Below are 16,592 nucleotides of genomic sequence, written 5' to 3' on the forward strand. Positions count from 1 at the left end.
TGACTCTTCCCTTGTTCTTTCCAAGGAAAGGTGAAGTCAGCAAGTTGGTGACTCCCCACAGTTATAAAGCCACGCGGCAGCTGTCCCTTCCAGCAGAACCTGACGACTGGCCAGCATCAGCCCCCACCTGCCTAGTGGCTGCATGAGACCCTCTCTGCCAGGTGTACCCCTGGGCGACAAAACAGCCGAGAGCTCTGGACACCAGGTTCTTAATCGGGTTCCCTCAACACAGCCCCTTCAGTTTCATAAACCATCAGTTTCAGAAAACCATCCCCCCATGAAAGCGTGGTTAACACCCAGTGTCACCACCCTAGAAAATTCCTGGTTTGGCTACACGATTTGTTTCATCTGAAACACATACAAACATATTTATTTTCACCTTAAGATCACTTTACTTAGTCACTCTCATCCAGCTCCTTTCTTACCAGGAAGCCGTCTGTCTCTACGAGCCTCGGTATATTCGGCCCTACATTGAGACCAGATCCTAACTCATTCCATCCGGCTATTTCCACCCACTTGGCCCGGGCTCAGCGGACGGGAGAGACCCAGGCTTCTGCTGAGAGAACCCAGGACACACGCAGCCTCCTCCGCCCAGGGAAGCCACATTCCACACCTGGAGGCGGGCAAGTCCCGCTCCAAAGAGCTCGTTCAGCAGCCTCAGGGCTGCAGATAAAACTGTTTCCGGGAACAGAGACACCAACACGTGAGAACATGGAATTCAGTGCCCATTCCTCCCGTTTCCTGGGATCCTCGGACACGCGACCACACCCAACTCAGACCCTCGGGCCAGGGCGGGAGCCCCGCTGACCTGACGGCCGGTCCACTGCTCAGGGCCATGGTTTAGGGGGGATCACAGGGAATGCTGCAACCCTAGAAGTTTCCCTACCCCAAGGAAGCTCCCCGAGGCTTCATCAGGCCAAGTCGTCTCCTTCCGACCCCCTGGCACCCAACCTTGGATTCAGTGTGACACACTAATGTCATTAATTTTTTGTTTTTAAACACTTTGGTGAAGATGTAATTCACACGCCATACAACTCATCCATTGGAGGGCACGATACAGTGGGTTCTCCTATAATCATTAAGTTGGGTAGACCATCACCTCTATCCACGTTAAAACACTCTATCTCAAAAAAAAAAAAACGTACAATTCTCAGCCAACACCTCCCAACCCCCTCACCCCTACCACCCCTGGCAACCGCTCATGACTTCCTGTTTCTATAGATTTGCCTGCTAGGGGCATTTCACATAAAATGCAATCACACAGTCATTCAATTCTCTTTCTTTCTTCTAATTCTCTTCTGCAAAAAGCCTTGCCCTTGGCCAAAGTTACCTCTGCCCATGGTTCCTTAAGTCCTACATCTGAATCTACGAGACAGCAACTCACCTGAACCCCCCAGCTTAGTGTCCACCTCGAAAATGTTGTTACGTCCTCAGCTTTCACTGAGGTCAAACGGTATTTGAAAACTATTTGGGTTTTTCTTTTTTTTGGCAAAACCACAACTGAAAATGCTACGTGAAAACATTCCTCCTAGACTAGAGTGCTAAGAAAAATCTGCTCTCCAGAGGAACTAGTTTAATATCAGACAAGAGAACGCTGTTATCCCATCTTTCCCTTTTCTCCCTGGCTGCCAGGAAGCTCAGAGGTAAATACCACACGTGGCTGCAAAAATGTGCTCTCAACCCACGGGTTGGTGGTAGCCTAATGGTTTTAGCCTAATGATTAAAGCAGAGTTTTACCTGTGGGGACTGCAGCAGAATCATTTGGTTAGCAGGCTAACAAGGCAGATTCCTACTGAATTGGATTTCCATCGGAGGAGGTCTTAGAATCTGCAATTTCAACAAGATGCCCGAGAATTCTTGTTCCTCAGGCCAGGCTCTAAAGTCAAAGCAAAATGACACGGCCCTTTTGCTAGGACTGAGACGACCCATTTGGGGAAACAAACCCAGTTCTTGCTATTCCTCGATCGTCCTCACCCTTGAGGGGGAGCATCGGTGAGCCGCCCAGGTGCTGTTTGCAGGGCCTGACACATGCAGCACGGAGGGGCCCTTACTGCCGAGATGATGACGCGGTACCCGGCTGAGCTATTCGGAAGGATCTACGTGATGGGCCCAGTGACCACCACCCCTTTCCCTAGACTCATGGCCTCCACCTCATTCCTCAGAGCAGCCCAGCAGCTGCTGCGAACACCCCGGTCCGCCTGGACCCGCGCACCCTCCTCAACATCGCACACCCCGCCCGGGGCTCTGGAAGCCCGAGGACGATCCTGTACCAGGTCTCGAGGTCCCGCCGCTCACCCACCCTGACGCTGGGAGATGCTTCCCGCCGCCACCTGCCTCGCTGGGTAACCAGGTCTAAAGTGATGGGAGAGGGCGGAGGGAGAGGAGGGGGCAACCCAGGGGCACTGAGCTTATTCCCACAATGGCACCGAGATGCCCGAGGGTGCAGCTGCATCCTGCCCTGCACAGGGGCCTGCAGTGGCTCACAGAGAGCGTGCAGAGGCGGAGACAGGGAAGCCTCCCGGGAGGTGGGGTCTCCCGACGGCTGAGGGGACGGGCACCAGGAGGGGTGGTGCACAGAGCAGAGGCGGGAACCTAGAGGCTGGGACAGGACCCTCGGGCACGGGGAATACACCCAAGGACGGTGCAGAACCATGTGCTGCCGTCGGGGGCGGGGGCCGCCTGGCAGTTCCCCGACCCCTCGGGCCTCGCTCCCTCTGCCCTGACGAGAGGTGAAGATCCTGGGGCAGCCGGAGCAGAATTCACCCGCCCGGAAAGACCAAAGGCAGGAGGCGTGTGGGCTGGTCTCTAGGTGCCCACCTTCACCTCTAGGCCCAGGAAGAAGGTTGAAGCACTCAAGGTGTACATTCGTGGAGGGAAACTTTGAATGTGTGAAATACTCGGGGCACTTCCACGGGGGCCCAGAAATGTGCAGCCGGCGTGGGGACACCGGCCAGCACGTCCCCAGCCCGGCCGAGAGGGGAGATGCCCGGGGCCCACAGGAAGCAGCTTGCAGGCGCTGCGTTCAGAGCAGGCTACACCTCTCCTGGCGGTTGATCTGGGGGCACGTCCTGCAGAGAGTGACAGGGTGAGGGCAGTCCTGCCTACGCCAGCACCAAGGCCCCTCCCCAAGGTTTCAGCTGGGCCGCGGTGACCTGGGGAAAGGCCATCACGTCTTCCCACAGTGACCAGCCTGCCATCAAGGTAACCCCGGTGGAAACCTGAGCCCCGGCCACACGCGAGACCCCACTTCTCCTCCTTCTCACTGAAAAGTGACCCTGTTCCCCAACCAAATCCAGATCCACGTGCTGTATGAGCGTCCCGGGGCTGCTATAACAAAGTGCCACACGCCGGGCAGCTCAGAGCAACACAAATGTATCCTCTCCCCATCCTGGAGGCCGAAAGTCTGGAATCAGGTTCCCTGGACTGAAATCTGGGTGTCGCAGGGCTAGCGCCCTCCGGAGGCTCCAGGGGAGGGTCCTTCCTGCCTCTTCGGGCTTCCAGGGCTCCAGGTGTCCTGGGGCTCGTGGCTGCATCACCCCAGTCCCTGCCTTTGTCATCACGGGGTCTCCTCTGTGTTCACATCTCCCTCTGTCTCCCTCTTGTAAGGGCTCCTGTGATGGTGTTAGGGGCCCAACTAGATGATCCAGGGTAACCCCCCATCTCAGGACCCTTAACTTGATCACATCTGCAAGCTGTACTGTACCCGGTGACACATGTGGTCCTGGGATGAGGACTTGATACCTTTAGGGCCATTTCCAACGGCCCCATACAGCGACGCTTAGCTCCTTCTGCAGATTCCCGGGTCCCTCTGGGGAGATAACAGTGATTGAGGGCCACCTCCTTCACACAAGCTCAGAGAGGTACCATCACCCTCGCCCGGGCCTGCACAGGGACTGCCCCGGGAGGGGACAGTCACCTGCTCCCCATTTACCGACTGCATACCAGACTCAGGTTGGGGCTCTGGGTGGAGAGCAAACAGCTATTGTGCTTTTGTTCTGCAAACAACATGCAGACAGTGAGAGCAGACGCCCCGCCCTTCGGAGCCAGACATCTGGAGACAGTGGCCCCCATTCGATGTCCACACCCCTCGCCCACCATCACTCCCCGGCTCACTGCAATCTGAGATGCGGGGGGCTGCGGGGGACCCCTCTGGAAGCAGCGTCCATGCGGTTTGTACAGCATTGCCCCCCCTTCGTGGTGGAGCTGCTGGACATGCCCGGGGCCCACGACCTCTTACATACGCAGCTAACTCCTCCCGTAATGCCCTGGGAGACACTGGCCCGGGCCTCCCTCTGGCTGCCTGGACCTAACACCCCCCAAGGCCCAGCTCCAAGCCCAAAGAAGGCTATATCTCTGGAATTCCCTATCAAAGGAGGAGTAGGATGAACAGGATAAATGCCAGCCCATTGGGTTCTGACTTGGTCCATCATGAGCCTTCCTCTGGGGGTCACTGGTTAGGGGCAGTCCCTAAACGCCATCACCTGCTCCCAGGAGGAAGGATTCCCCCGTCTGGAGCCCGCCTCCTACGCAGATGTCACAAGAAGAAGCCACACAACTTAACAAGACACAGAGGGCTTCAGACCAAGAGGACGCCAGGGGCCTGCAGGCTGAATGCTCATGCCCCTGGGTTTGTGGACAGAGGGCATCTCTCAGCCTCTGATCTGGCTGTCAGCGCTGGATGCACCGAGATCATTTAGAACAGGGGTCAGCAAACTTTGTGTAAAGGGCCAGCCTGTAGATATTCTCAGCTCTGAGATCACACGGCCTCTGTCACAGCCACTCAACTCGGCCTCTGTAGCATGAAAGCAGCCAGAGATAATACAAGAAGGAACGAGCTGCGTGACAGCTCGTTCAGGAATGGCTGCGTGACAATAAAACTTTATTTACAAAAGACAACCCATGGAGTGGGAGGAAAGATTTGCAAATCACATATCTGGCAAGGGATAAAAATCCAGAATATATAAAGAGCTTCTATGATTGAATAACAAAAATCAAGTAACCCAATTCAAAAATGGGCAGAGGACTTAAACAGACATTTCTCCAAAGAAGACATACAAATGGCCAAGAAGGACATGAAAAGATGCTCAGCGTGACTGATCACTGGGGAAATGAAAACCAAAACTGCAGTGAGATACTACTTCACAGCCACTAGGATGGCTACCATCAAAAAGACAGGAAAAAAGCATAGGTGAGGATGTGGAGAAATTGGAACCCTTGGCATTGCTGGTGGGAATACAAAATGATGTAGCCACTGTGGAAAACAGTATGGCGATTCCTCAAAAAGTTACATGTAAAATTACCATGTGACTCAGCAATTCCACTTCTGGATATATCCCCCAAAGAACTGGTAGCTTTACACCATTTCCGGAGGAGCATTAATCACAACAGTCGAAGGTGGAAAGAAACAACCTAAATGTCCGTCGACAGTTGATGGATACACAAAGTTTGATCTCCATACAGTGGAAGATTATTTGACCTTAAAAAAGAAGAAAATTCTGACAGAGGCTACAACATGGATGAACCTTCAGGTTCAGAGAAAAAAGTCAGACACAAGAGGACAAATCCTGTAGGATTCCACTCATAGGAGGTCCCTAGAGTCATCAAATCCATAGAGACAGAAAGTAGGATGCTGGGGCCAGGCGCTGGGGGAGGGGAGGGGGGAGTGAGTGTTGAATGGGGCCAGGGTGTCAGCTTGGGAAGATGGAAAGTTCCGGAGGTGTATGGTGTGATGGTTGCACAATAATGTGAATGTACTTAATGCCCCTGAACTGTCCACTTAGAAACAGTTAAGATGGTAAAAATTTATGCCACGTGTATTTTATCACAATTTAAAAAAAACTGGATTTACAAAAACAGATGATGGTAGGATTTGGTCCGTGAGCCCTAGTCTGCCAAGCCCTGATTTAGGACCACACACTAGGCACCCAGTATTGGAGAGAATTGCTTGAATCTCATCACCGAAGACAGAGTCTTCACCCAAATCTGTTGGATGTGTCACACGTCACCACCAGGAAAGTCACCTGGAACCTCAGAAATCCTCCGGCACCCTAGGGGGGGTGTCTGATTATACCCACAAGTGGAAAAAATAATTTGAGGCAATAATAAAGACCACTTCACAAAAACCGTATCTTTGAATTCATTCCATCTGTGATTCATTGAATCACGGGTGAGAATTCACATCACTGTACACTAATCCTGTTACTCTAAAGTGGAACCCTTCTGCCACTCATCATGCGACATCTGGCTACTCACTAAATTACCACGCGAGGGTAATTTTCCATTTTTTCTGAGTGGCAGCAGGAGGGGATCACTCCGAAAGGTCTGAAACCCAGAATCCACACGGGTTTATTAAATGATGAATGTTTCAACCGTAAGGTGATGCTTCAGCAGGCAGGACTGCAGAGCTGGGAAGCTGGGGGTAGGAAACCAGTTAGGAGGCGACCCCCAAAAGCAGTGGAGACCAGGACCAGGGCAGGGGCAGTGGCTCCGACATTCCGCTCCTGCCTGCTGTATTTGTAAGTCCAGGACATGCACTCTCAATGGAATCTTGGAAGGTGAAACAGATCTTAGTGTTTTTAAGTAGAAAGCACAGATATTCAAGCAGAACATGAACAGATATACAGCCTTTCCATAGTATTAAAATTTCATTGGGGTGGACAATTTGGAAAAAGGGTCCAAAATGTCTCCATGGATAGGCGATGATATTTTTTATAAAGGCTGAGAAGTAGTGTCCAAGGAGGAGTGGACCTCACAGACCTGCCTTTCTGGTCCCCAGTATGCAGAGCCAGGCTGGGCGGCCGGGTGTCGCACCAGAAAGAGCCCAGGCTGTGCACTGCCAGGGCTGGATGGAGCCTCTCAGGACCAAGTAGGCCATGAGCAGTGTGTCTAACTGTTGGAAGCCTGTCCCCTCACCTGAGAATGGCAATCATTTCCCTTTCTTCATGAGGTCAGTCATGGTAAAAGCCCAGCCTTTAGGCAACATTCAGCAAATGCCAAGTTTAAGCACATATTACAGATGAAACGATACCAGTGGAGCACATATAACAAGCTCTGGGCACCAGACTCTGAGCACAGGGCATATCTCAGCTCTGCGGAACCACAGATAGTGGGCTTCCCTCCGTGGTCCCTGTGCTGGACACAAACAGGTGTCCCCTGGTCCAAGCAAAAATGGAGGTGGGGCACCTGTAACACTTCCCCCATCATCCACTCTCAGCCGCATTGGCTGAGTCCCGCCTGGACATCTCAGAGCACAGACAAGGAGCCAGACCTGGACCTTCAGCCACAGTCCCAATAATTCCCCCAAGGTCACATTAGCTAGGCACCAAGGGGCAGGCTTGTTCCCCCAGCGCCAAGGGCAACTCCACCCGCCCTCTCCCCACCCTGACACAAGCACCTGGGCCCTGATTGCGAGAAACTGACCATCCTCTGGCCGCAGTGCCAAAGGGGTGAGGTGAACCACACCACGGCAATGGAGATTGGCTTGCAGGTGACAAGGACAAGGAGAAGATGTTCTAACTCACCAGAGGTGCTGCTGTCAGACTGGGCCCCGCAGAAAGGTCTGTTAGAACAGGAACCGTCTGCACTCCAGTGGGTCAAGGCATGGAGACAGGAGAGATTTCAAGAGCTGCAAGAGACAACCAGGTCACGGTCAGATAGAGCAGGGGTACCAGCAGGGGTACCAGACTGGTACCGGTCCATGGCCTGTTAGGAACCGGGCTGCACAGCAGGCAAGCGAGCGAAGCTTCACCTGTATTTACAGCCGCTCCCCATCGCTCGCATTACCGCCTGAACCATCACCCCCACCCACCCACCCGTGGAAAAACTGTCTGACACGAAACCAGTCCCTGGTGCCAAAAAGGTTGGGGACCGCTGAGATGGAGGCTCCAAGAGGCAGAGGTTAAAACTTCAAGTGCATCCTGATATCTCTGAGCTGAAAACCAGGGGCTGCACTTCTGCTTCGGGAAAGATGGAGTAGACGCACTTTTCCCTACTCCTCCCAAGAAGAGCCACGAAAAACCCAGTATGTCGTACAGGAAACAAACATAAGACTCCAAGAGGTAGAGAGAAGGCAGAATGGTCCGGGACCAGGGACCCAAGGAACAGCACGGTGGTCGGTTCTCAGGGCTGGAGAACCTCATATCCCAGACTGGGAGATAAGAAGTCAGAAACCCAGAAACACTAGTAGAAGCAGAAAAAAAAGCTGCAATGAATGACTATTCTCTCCAGCCAAAACACCAGGAAAATGGCAGACGAAAAGGACTACGTTTAGACAATAACTGCTCTACTCCACCCAGATATCACAGGAAGACTGTGGCCCCCACCCTGACTCATAGCAGCAGAGGCCGAGGGGGGAGCCTGGGCTTCCCCTTGCGTGGCTGTCGTGAGGCACCCAAACCCCCACTGGGGGGAGGGAATCAAATAAACCAAGGTGCGGAGCTGGGACTTTCTTCCCTGCCGAGCTGTAACAAATCCTCCTCCGGTTCCATTCGGGGAGCCCGGATTTCCACACGCATTTGGCACCACTCCCTCACGCCCCCCCCTCACCCCGCTGGACTGGGGTCAGAAGAGAGCTAACGGAGGGTCAGGACTTTCCCCATCACCAGCAAGAATGAGGCCACCCCCACCACGGTATCAGTGGAGACCACGTGGGGAGCAGGTCCCCTCCTCCACCAGCAATAACAGGAGCCTCCCCACTTGAGGTCAACTGAGGAAGCTGGACATCTACCTCCATCTGGCAGTAACACTTCCCTTGTGAGAGTGATGTCAAAACAAGCCGGCTAAAACAGAAGAATTCCATGAAATGTTTAAAGAATGAACATCAATTCTACACAATATCTTCCAGAAAATAGAATCCAATCCATTTTGCAGAACAAATATGACCCTGATACTAAAACCATACAAAGAGAGTACAAAAAAGAAAACCACAGGTGAATATCTCTCATAAATATAGACATAAAAAATCCTTAATAAAATATTATCACAGAATTAAGCATTATATGAAAAGAATTATATATCATGACAAGTAGAGTTTATTTCTGGAATGCTAGGCTGGTTCAATATTTTTTTAAAAAATCAATTTATAGGGACTTCCCTGGTGGTTCAGTGGTTAAGAATCCACCTTCCAATGCAGGGGACGCAGGTTCAATCTCTGGTCGGGGAACTAAGATCCCACGTGCTGCGGGGCAACTAAGCCCACGTGCTGCAACTACTGGGCCCGTGCACTCTAGAGCCCACGCACCGCAACAAAAGACCCCACGTGCCACAACAAAGATCCCGTGTGCCGCAAATAAGACACGATGCAGCCACATACATACGTACATAAATATTTTTTAAATAAATAGGGGGGGCTTCCCTAGTGGCGCAGTGGTTGAGAATCTGCCTGCCAATGCCGGGCACATGGGTTCGAGCCCTGGTCTGGGAAGATCCCACATGCCGCAGAGCGGCTGGGCCCGTGAGCCACAACTACTGAGCCTGCGCGTCTGGAGCCTGTGCTCCGCAATGGGAGAGGCCGCGGCAGTGAGAGGCCCGCGCGCCGCGATGAAGAGTGGCCCCCGCTTGCCAGAACTGGAGAAGGCCCTCACACAGAAACGAAGACCCAACACAGCCAAAAACAAATAAATAAATAAATTTATAAATAAATAGGGGCTTCCCTGGTGGCGCAGTGGTTGAGAATCTGCCTGCTAATGCAGGGGACACGGGTTCGAGCCCTGGTCTGGGAAGATCCCACATGCCGCGGAGCAACTAGGCCCGTGAGCCACAACTACTGAGCCTGCGCGTCTGGAGCCTGTGCTCCGCAACAAGAGAGGCCGCGATAGTGAGAGGCTCGCGCACCGCGATGAAGAGTGGCCCCCGCTTGCCACAACTAGAGAAAGCCCTCTCACAGAAACAAAGACCCAACAGAGCCAAAAGTAAATAAATAAATAAATTCAAAAAAAAAAGTAACAAATGTTCAAGTACAATTGGTGTCTTTAAAAAAATAATAATGAATAAAATAAATAAATAAATTTTAAAAATAAAAAAATAAAAATAAATTTATGTAATACACTATACCAACAGGCTAAAGAAGGAAAATCACACGGTCATAGCAATCAACGCAGAGAAAGTATTTGACAAAATTCAACATCCATCTGTGACAACATCTCTCCCAAAAATAGGAAGAGGGGAAATTCTTCAACTTGATCAAGAGCATCTGCAAAACTTCATCTCATCAGCTAACATTATTCCAAACAGGGAAAGACTAAATGATTTCCTTTTGTAATGAGGAACATGGCAAGGATGTCTGCTCTCATCATTCTCATTCAACATAGGGGTAGATGTTCTAGCTAGTACAAAAGGCAAGAAAAGGAAATAAAAAGCATACAGATTGGGAAGATAGAAATAAAACTGTCCCCATTTGCAGATGACGTGATTGTAGAAAATCCCAAGGAATCGCCAGAACAACACCTCCTAGAAATAATACATGAGTTGTGAACAAGGTCACAAGATACACGATTGACATATAAAAGTCAACTGTATCCCCATATACTAGCAATGAACATGTGGACACCAAAATTTATAATCCAATACCGTTTACAATTGCTCAAAAAAATAAAATACTTAGGTGTGAATCTAACAAAACACGTACAAGACTTGTACCCTGAAGTCTACACGAACCAGTGAAAGAAATCAAAGAACATCTAAAGAAGTGGAGAGACATACCCTGTTCATGGAACACAGTCAAGATGTCAACTCTTCCCAAATGGGAAGAGTTGGGTGGAACACAATCCCAGCAAGATTTTTTTTTTGTAGATATAGACAATATTATTCTGAAATTAACATGGGAAAGCAAAGGAACCAGAATAACTAAAACAAATTTGGAAAAGAATAAAGTGAGAGCAATCAGTTTACCCAATTTCAAGATGTACACGGCCAGAGTAATCAAGGCCGTGTGGTTATGGAGGACAGACAGGGACACAGATCAACAGAACTCAACAGAGAGCCCAGAAATAGACCCACACAAATACACACAGCTGATTTTTTTATAAGTTTATTTATATTTGTATTTATTTATTTTTGGCAGCCTTGGGTCTTCGCTGCTGCCCGCGTGCTTTCTCTAGTTGCAGCAAGCGGGGGCTACTCTTCTTTGCAGTGCATGGGCTTCTCATTGCAGTGGCTTCTCTTGTTGCAGAGCACGGGCTCTAGGCACACGGGCTTCAGTAGTTGTGGCTCGCAGGCTCAGTAGTTGTGACTCACGGGCTCTAGAGTGCAGGCTCAGTAGTTGTGGCGCACGGGCTTAGTTGCTCCGCGACATGTGGGATCTTCCCGGACCAGGGATCGAACCTGTGTCCCCTGCATTGACAGGCGGGTTCTTAACCCCTGCACCACCAGGGACGTCCCCCAATTGATTTTTGACAAAGGCATAAAAGCAACTCAATGGAGGAAGGATGGCCCCCTTCAACAAAGGGTCTTGGAGCAACTGGACACTGATAGACAAAACAATGGCCATCAACGTGAGCCTTACACAGTGACCCAGCAATCCCTCTCCTGGGCATATATCCATACAAAACTCTAATTCAAAAAGATACATGCACCCCAATGTTCATTGCAGCATTATTTACAATAGCCAGGACATGTCCATCAACAGACGAATGGATAAAGATGTGGTACATATATACAATGGAATATTACTCAGCCATAAAAAAGAATGAAATAATGCCATCTGCAGCAACATGCATGGACCTAGAGATTATCATACTAAGTGAAGTAAGTCAAAGACAAATATCATATGATATCACTTACATGTGGAATCTAAAATATGACACAAATGAACATATCTACGAAACAGAAACAGACTCACAGACATAGAAAACAAACTATGGTTACCAAAGGGGGAAGGGGTGGGGGAAGAGATAAATTAGGAGTTTAGGATTAACAGATACACTACTATATAGAAAATAGATAAACAACGAAGGCATACTGTATAATGCAGAAAACTGTATTCAATATTTTGTAATAACCTATAATGGAAAAGGATCTGAAAAAGAATAGATAAATATCTATATATGTATAACTAAATCACTTTGCTGTATACCTGAAACTAACAGAACACTGTAAATCAACCATACTTCAATTTTTTAAAAATCAACTCAAAACGGATCATGGACTTAAATGGAAAGTGTAAAACTATAAAACTTTGGGAAAAAACTCCTCATAGGAGAAAATCTTCAGGATCTAGGGTTAGGAACGCCAAAAGGATGCCAAAAGCACAATCCACACACAGAAAAAAAATCAATAAATTGGATCTCATCAAAATTAAAACCTTCTGTTCTGTGAAGAAGAAGATAAAAATACAAATCACAGACTGGGAGAAAATGTTTGCAAACCACACGTCTAACAGAGGACTCATGTTCAGAATATAAAAACTCTCAAAACTTAACAGGATAAAAACCAAACCATCCAATTAAAACAGGGACAAGAGACATTTTACAAAGGAGGATAGGTAGATGGCAAAAGAGCACATGAAAAGATGTTCAAAACATCATTAGCCACTAAAGCAATGCAAATCAACACCTCAGGGACATATCCCCACACCAGAGTGGCTAAAGTAGAAAACAGTAAAATTCTGGTGAGAAAATGGGCAAACTCTCACATTACTGGTGGGAATACAAAATGGGACAGCCATGTAGGAAAACAGTGTAGCTGTTTCTTAAAAATCTAAACATGCAACTACCATACCACCCGGAAATTGCACCCGTGGGCATTTATCCCAGAGGAATGAAGGCTCACGTTCACACAAAAACCTGAAAACTAATGTTTGTAGCAGCTTTATTCGTAACAACCCCAAACCGCAAACAACCCAAGTGCCCCTCCAAGGGTGACGGGTTAGACAAACTGACGCATACACACCATGGAATCCTACTCTGCATAAGAAAGCAGGGACCATGGATACGCAACAATCTCTACAGAGTTTTGATGACAGAGAGGGAAGCCAACACCAGAAAGTCACTTACTGCATGATTCCACTTCTATATAATTACTGAAATAACAAAATTATAAAGATGGAAGGCAGATTAGTGGTTGCCAGGGGCTGAAAAGCAAGTGAAGTAGGAGGGAGTCTGTGGGGCTATAAAAGGGCAGCATGAGGGATCCTGGTGCTGATGGAAATACTTGTATCTTGACCGTGTCACTGTCAACGTCCCTGTGTTGAGATGTTGTACATTTAGTTCTGCAAGATACTAGTCATGGGGCAAACTGGGTAGAGGGTACAGGGGATAGCTCTGTATCATTTCTTAGAATTGCAATTCTTTTAAAAATAAAGAGTTTCCTTTTATTTTAAAAAGTACCTTATGGAAAACGAAACAAATGAAAAGAGGTTACACAGAGTTGCCATGTGACCCAAGACGCATGATTCTACTCCGAGGCGTATACCTAAAACAGATAAAAACATATGTCCACACAAAAAGCTGTATCCTAATCTTCATAGCAGCCCTCTTCCTAATAGCCAAAAAGTGGAAGTAACCTCAATGTCCACCAACTGATGACTAGATAAATAAAATATGGTCCATCCGTACAATGGAATCTTATTCAGCCACAAAAAGACACGATGCACTGACACATGCTACCACGTGGATGAACCCTGAAAGCATCATGCTAAGTGAAAGAAGGCAGACACAAAAGGATCTCACCTTGTATGGTTCTATTTACATAAACTGCTCCAAATAGGCACATCCACAGAGACAGAAAGCAGATGAGGGGTTGCCGGGGTCCGGGAAGAGGAGGGGGGATGGGAGGGGGGAGCCACTGCTAATGGGTATGGGGTTTGTTTTGGGGGGAACCAGAATGTCCCAAAATTGATTGTGGTGATGGCTGTACAATCCATGAATATACTAAAAATACACTGCAGTATACACTTTAAATGTGCGGATCGCATGGTATGTGAAATATACTTCAAATTGTTGAAAAAAGCAAGCAGTGACTGGGTTCTAGGAAATTTTAAAAGCACCCACTTAAGAGTGATCTTCCCTGTCGCCCATGGAGAATCACTAAATTATTGAACTATTTTAAAATGTTAGCCGTCAGCGTTCTGCAGCTATTTTTAGCAGCGCCCATCCCATCATTCCTACGGAGATGGAAATCGTAACTGTGAAGCGTTCTGAAACAGCTCTGTAACCCCCAGGGTACGCCCCAGGCACAGAGTAGCCCCGGTGTCCTGGGCTGGGAGTCAGGAGGCGCTGGCCTGTGCCCTGGACAGACCCGGCTGCCCCAGCCCCGGGGGCCCTTCTCTGGAAGACCAGGGCTCCCAGAGTCAATCTGCCTGGTCTCAGCCCCGCTCTGCGGCCATCCCCCCACCACGTGCCAGCTAATTCTGTGAAATGGGAATGCATGAAGACACCACCCTGGAGTCCTAAGGATTAACTGACCACGCACAGGTGGCTCCTCCCACGGGCACCCCCAAAACAGAGGAAATGTCACCACCTCCCTCTCATCCAGAAAGGCAGCGGGAATGGCCCCATACTGCAGGTCCTTCCCTTAGCGAGGAACCTGATTCTGCCAAAGGTGAAACAGCGGTTCCAACAAAAACTGGTACAAGAATGTTCCTAGCAGCATCATTCACAGCCGTCAAAAAGTGGAAACAGGGACTTCCCTGGGGGTCCAGTGGTAAGATTCCACGCTCCCAAGGCAGGGGACACGGGTTTGATCCCCGGTCGGGAAACTAAGATCCCGCGTAAGAAAAAAAAAAGTGGAAACAACCAAAGGTCCATCAACAGAAGAAAGGACAGACAAAATGTGCTCTATCCATACAAGGGAGTATTATTCACCCATTAAAAGGAATGAAGCACTGACACAGGCTACAATGTGGATGAACCTTAAAAACATTTTGCTCAGTGAAAGAAGCCGAGCGCAAATGACCTCATGTCGTACGATCCACTCACATGAAATGTCCAGGGCAGGCAAATCCGTAAAGACAGAAAGCAGACGGGTAGCTGCCAGGGGCTGGAAGGGACTGTTTGTGGGTATGGGGTTTCCTTTCGGGGTGACGAAAACGAAAACTTTTTGTACTAAATGCCACTGAACTGTACAGTTTTAAATGGTTGATTTTACGTTCTGTGTATTTCACCTCAATAATAAAAAAGAACCTCATTCTCGACAGCTCACAAGGGTTCAGAATCCACTTTACAGAGTGAGGGAGGAAAAAACCCTGAAAACAAGGCAAAATGCCAACACTGTCAGGGATGAGGAGGAAAGGGAAAAACTCTCTGATCCTTGGCTTCTGTCACAGCAACTTTCTGAGGCTGACCTTCCGCAGCCCTCGGGGAGCGGCGGGAACGCATACACCACCTCCCCACCGTGCCGTCTACACCACTGCTGAAGTCCGGGCTGGCAGGAATGTGACTTCATCTGATCTACCCATTCTCCCGATGAGAAAACCGAGGCCGAGGTCCCACAGCAGCTGAGCGGCCCAGCCAGGACCAGAGCCAGGGCCCGGCTCCCCGATCCTGCCTCTTTCTGCCTCCGGGAAATAGCTCCTCACAAAAGCAGGACCCGGTGGGAAGTCCCCGTGGCCCTTGACCTCCACGGAACGCTCTTAACTCTCCTCTGCCCCGGCTCCATTACCAGAGAAGGCAGAAGTGCAGGTGGGAGTGAGCTTAGTAACAGCTCTCGTGTAAAATTACTCAGGAACAAAGTTAAAATATTAATTACACCCTCCAGCTGAACCACAGAGCCCGTGACCCCTAAAAGCGTGAAACCCCAGCTGGCCGCTCCGCTGGTGCGCACGATGATGGGTGATGATGATGGCCAGCACCTGGGGCGGGGGGGAAATAGATGCAGACGGGGCTGCGCCAAACCCACACGGGGCGCGCGCCTCCCTGGACCTTCTGCCTGGGGAAGTCCTCTCCCAGTGACCCTAGACTTGGCCATTACGCTCGCTTCAACCAAACGGGCCAGAGCAAAGGGATGCATTCTCACCGTTCTTGGAAGCCCTGCAGCTACCACCCAGTGACCAAGCCAGGCTGGCCTGTGGCGGGGTGAGAGATGGATGATGCAGTTACCCTCCGACCCCTGCCAACGACCAGCCCACCCGGGAGGCGTGAGTGAGGCCTGCCCACCAGCTGACCACAGGTGAACTCAGGGGCCACAAGAACCAACCGAGTCCTGCTCAGATGGTCCACTTTCCAAATTGTGAGATAAATAAACCAGGGGTCGGCAAATTATTGCCTGCGGGCCAAAGTCAGCCCACAGCGTGTTTCTCTAAATAACGTTTCATTGGGGCTCAGCCGTGGCCATTCACTTGACTGCTCTTGCTTTGTAGAGAGACTGTACAGCATAAAGCATGAAACATTTACTCTCTGGCCCTGAAATAAACAGTGGTCCTTTTACCCGAAGTTTTGGAGTGTTTTGTTCTGCAGGTTGTTAGCTGACACAACCTCCATCTAATTGTTACTGATTAGGTGGGTGTTACCATCCCCCACAGCTGAGGATCAGGCAATGCCCGAGGCCACACAGGTGGTCCACGCAGGCGGCACCCGCAAAGCGGAACTGAACTCTGGTTTGTCCGACACCGAAGGCCCCGTCATCGTGCAGGCTTTTCAGAAAGCGCTCCTAACTGGATG

The 16,592-nt window shown here is 49.7% G+C and overlaps 1 protein-coding gene across 10 annotated transcripts in view; it reads right to left on the bottom strand.

Annotated features, from left to right (window-relative positions):
• SHANK2 (SH3 and multiple ankyrin repeat domains 2) overlaps window positions 1–16,592 on the bottom strand; it is a 552,759-nt gene that overhangs the window by 519,550 nt on the left and 16,617 nt on the right. For all 10 annotated transcript variants that reach the window (XM_059932287.1, XM_059932286.1, XM_059932284.1 and 7 more), the window contains one exon: window positions 7,521–7,624. The gene's annotated coding sequence lies outside the window, so the exon portion shown is untranslated. The remainder of the gene's footprint in view (window positions 1–7,520; window positions 7,625–16,592) is intronic.

Source organism: Balaenoptera ricei, chromosome 8 (genome assembly GCF_028023285.1).
Source record: "Balaenoptera ricei isolate mBalRic1 chromosome 8, mBalRic1.hap2, whole genome shotgun sequence".
In the NCBI taxonomy this organism is placed as follows: Eukaryota; Metazoa; Chordata; class Mammalia; order Artiodactyla; family Balaenopteridae; genus Balaenoptera; species Balaenoptera ricei.